This window comes from Lepus europaeus, chromosome X (genome assembly GCF_033115175.1).
Source record: "Lepus europaeus isolate LE1 chromosome X, mLepTim1.pri, whole genome shotgun sequence".
NCBI lineage: Eukaryota > Metazoa > Chordata > Mammalia > Lagomorpha > Leporidae > Lepus > Lepus europaeus.
In genome coordinates, this window is record NC_084850.1 from 9113674 (window position 1) to 9118162 (window position 4489).

At 37.8% G+C, this 4489-nt stretch overlaps 1 pseudogene; it reads left to right on the top strand.

Moving 5' to 3' along the window:
- Positions 1-3691: 3691 nt before the first annotated feature.
- LOC133753764 (akirin-1-like) lies at positions 3692-4245 on the top strand (annotated as a pseudogene).
- The last annotated feature ends 244 nt before the right edge of the window (positions 4246-4489 follow it).

Genomic DNA, 4489 nt, shown 5'->3' on the forward strand with positions numbered 1-4489 from the left:
TTGGCCGCAACGGCCAGAGCTGAGCCAATCCGAAGCCAGGAGCCAGAAGCTTCCCTTGGGTCTCCCACATGGATGCAGGGGCCCAAGGACTTTGGCCATCCTCTGCTGCTTTCCCAGGCCACAGCAGAGAGCTGGATAGGAAGTGGAGCAGCCAGGTCTTGAACCAGCACCTATATGGGATGCCGGTGCTTCAGGTCAGGGTGTTAACCCGCTGCACCATTGCGCCAGCCCCTATTCTCAAATTTTAATCTGAGTAGAAATCACCTGAGGATCTAGTTAAAAATGCAGATTCTAATTAAATGTAGCTGAAATAGAACCCAAAATTATAGATTTCTAATAAATTCTCATTGGATACCTCCAATGCTAATCCCTGAATCACACTTTGAGTAGCAAGCTCTACCTTAAATATTATAGTGCTGGAAACAGGATTCTAACATTTCACTGGAAGCAGCATGAAACCCAAATTCTCTGAATAGAGTTGGAATAAAAAGACGGCAGCTTAACTAACAAGATTTACTCAATGTTGTTACATACTGGCATATTGGTAAGTAATTTTTTAAATAGGAAATTAACATATTATAGGTAAGTATGTATTGTTGGACACAAGATTAAAAATTTGATATATAAATGGCCTACATTGCTCTGATAACTCAATTTGCAAAAATATTTTGATACATGTTGGCTCATAGGATCCCCACAACAAACCTTGGAGGCAGTTAAAACAATGCCCTCCCTTGCCAAGGGATCTTTTGAGGTTTAAATGAGATGATGCTCATAGAAGCATTTAGACATTTTCTGACATGGAAGTAATCACTCAGGAAAGGTTGTATTTTTTGTGTTCTTATTATTATACTTGTGTGTATATTTGTTTTTCAGATCATAAAGTGAACCTTGCTAGAAATTAACTGTCATGCATAATGTGACAGGTCTGAGCTTAATCACTGCCTTAGGATAGCTTGGTTTGCTTTTCTTTTCAAAATATTTTCTGCTATTTTTATTTCAAACGTGGTATTTCCTCATCCTAGTTAGAAAAATTGCAAAAATATAGTACAGTTTAGTAATCTCCCTTCATGCTTCATTCCTGTTGCTTGACAAGATTCCCTAAAATGCTAATAGCATTTACATAAACATCTATGGGAAGTTTTTTGGCTCAAGTACAAGGGGTCTTCAGTTGGTTCATAGCAAATCAATATTCTGAAAAAAATATTGGGCATGCCCTCAAAAATTTTTTGAACAAAAACGCACTTATCTTTTAATTCCATTTTCCATGAACTTTTTTGAAGTACGCACCTTCTTATCAACACATGTGCATATTTATATCAGGGACATTTTTGGGGGTTGCTGTCTTGTATAAAAAACTAGATCTACTAAAGCAGATTGTTTTGAAACTTCCTATTGTCACATCATAGACATCTAATAGGTCAACAGATATTCTTTGTTTCATGTTTTCATATTCCTCTTTAATTCTGATAGATAGTATTTGGCTATAGAGTATGAAAAATGTAATGTATAGGAATGAAATTTACGTTTTGAGCTTTGAAGATTGTTTATAGTCCTTGTCTCTACTCTTGAGGAACACTGTTTTTTCTTTTTACTATTTGCTGAGTTCTTTACTTGGTATAGAGTTAATCTTATAAGTGTAAAGTTAACTGAATATATATCATTAGAAAAATGAAGATCTTAGTGGGAATGTTTCCAATGTTTCCCCATGCAACAAAAGATTTGTGGTGGGTTTGCCATAGATTGTGTTGAATGTTTTGAACAATGTTCTTACTATATCCAATTTGCTTAAGGTTTTTAACATGAAAGTATGTTACATTTTATCAAATACTTTCTCTGCATCTATTTAGATAATATGTTTTTTGTTATTTTTTCACTTTTATTTAATAAATATAAATTTCCAAAGTACAGCTTATGGATTACAATAGCTTTTCCCCCCCAAAACTTCCCTCTCACCCGCAACCCTCCCATCTCCTGCTCCCTCTCCCCTTCCATTCACATCAAGATTCATTTTCAATTCTCTTTATATACAGACAATTTAGTATATATTAAGTAGAAATTTCAACAGTTTGCACCCACACAGAAACATAAAGTGTAAAATACTGTTTGAGTACTAGTTATAGCATTAATTCACATTGAATAACACATTAAGGACAGAGATCCTACATGAGGAGTAAGTGCACAGTGACTCCTGTTGTTGACTTAACAAATTGACACTCTTGTATGGCATCAGTAATCTCCCTAGGCTCTTGTCATGAGTTTCCAAGGCTATTGTGATATATCACATTAATTGACTTGCATATGTTAAGCCTTCATACCAGAGATAAATCCCAATTAGTCTGTGTGAATAATCTTCTGGATGTGTTATTATACTCAGTTATCCAGTATTTCATTGTTCATTCTCCATGTGTTTGCATATGTTCTAGTGATTCTCGACTTGTTGATTTCTGGCTTCATTCTGTCGTGATCAGAAAGGATATATGGTATGATTTGGATTGTTTTGAATTTGCCGAGATTTGCCTTAGCACATGGGTACTACTTTCCTACAGGAAGTTCCATGCGCTGATGAAAATAATGTATATTGTGCAATTGTGGGATGAAAAGTTTTGTAGATATCAATTAAGTCCACGTGGTTCATGTTGTGGATTAGCTCTGTTGTTTCTTCATTGATTTTCAGTCTAGTTGACCTGTCCTTGATGAAAGTGGGGTGTTGAAATCCCCCATTACTATAGTATTTGAATCAACGTCTCCCTTTAGACCACTTAACATTTGTTTTAAATACACAGCTGCCATAGCATTGGGTGCAATACATTTTTTATAGTCACATCTTCTTGTTGAATTGATAACTTAATCATTACATAGTGCCTTCTTTGTCTCTTTGAAGTTTTTGTGTTAAAGTCTATTTTGTCTGATATTAAAATAGCTATACCTGCTCATTTTTCCTTTCTGTTAGCATGGAATATCTTCTTCCATCCTTTCACTTTGAGTCTGCATGTGTCTTTGTTGGTGAGGTATGTTCTTCTAGGAAGCACATAGATAGCTTTGTTTTTTTGATCCTTTCAGCCAGTCTGTATCTTTTAATTGGGAAATTTAGGCCATTTACCTTCAAGATTACTATTGATAGGTGATGACTTGGCTCTGCCATTTTTCCATAAATATTCCTGTTGTTTGCTTTGGATTTCCTATGTATTTTTTTCTGGGAGATTTTCTGTCTTCACATTCTTTCATAATGGTGACTATCTTTCTGTGTTTCTGTGTGTAACATAGCCTTAAGAATCATTTATAAGGCTGGACAAATGGTATCAAATTCTTTCAATTTCTCTTTCTTAGAGAAGATCTTTATTTTACCTTCACTCATAAATGAGAGCTTTGTAGGGTGCAGTATTCTGAGTGGACAGTTTTTTTTTTTTTCTTTAATGACTTGGATTCTGTCTCTCTGTTTTCTCCTTGCCTATAAGGTTTCTGATGAAAAATAAGTTGTGAGTTTAATTGGAGATCCTCTGAAAGTAATCTGATGTTTGTTGCATGCACATTTTGGAATCTTTTATTTATGTTTTACTGTTGAAAATTTGACTACGGTGCTGGAGGCGCTATTGGAGCCGGCTGGGCTTGCGAGCCCCGCTGAGGAGCTGGAGGTTGCGCAGCAGTTACCTCCGCGTCAGCGCCAGGCCGCTCTGGCCCCCTCAGCTGCATGGCGTGCAGAGCGACGCTGAAGCGGCCCATGGAGTTCGAGGTGGAGCTGCTGAGCCCCAGTTCCCAGAAGCTGCGGTGCAGTGCCCCTCTGCCCGGCTCCAGTCGTGGCCTCAGGCCCCTGGACGTGGAGCCGCCACCATTTCACATGCAGACCCCATGGCCGACTCTGCAGCAGCCCGCCTTCCAACACCGGAGCAAATTTTTCAGAGCATGAAACAAGAATATAGTCATTAGCAGAAGTGGAGACATCTAGAAGTTGTTCTTAATCAGAGTAAAGTTTGTACTTCAGAGAGTCCGCCTCACTCCTCAGCACTCACAGCACCTAGTTCTCCAGGTTCTTCCTGGGTGAAGAAGGACCAGCTCACCTTTACCCTCCGACAAGTTGGAATAATATGTGAGTGTCTTTTAAAAGACTATGAAGACAATATTCGGGAGGAATATGAGCAAATCCTCAATACCAAACTAGCAGAACAATATGAATCTTTTGTGAAATACACACATGATCAGATTATGTGACGATATGGGACAATGCCAACAAGCTATGTGTCCTGAAGCTTTTTTGTGTATCTGGGTACCAGGTTTGACCTCAAAATATGGCTGCTGTACATTTTTTGCAACTGGTTTGATATCACATTTCAGCTCCAACTTCGCATCATGAGAACACTTAAGTGTTTTCTGCAGGTCCATTTTATACAACTTGAAAGACCTAAAACTTTCTGGTTGCCACAAGCATATCTTTCTTTTCTGCTCATCCAATAAACAGCTGTGCCCTACTGTGATAGATTTTCCAAACAAA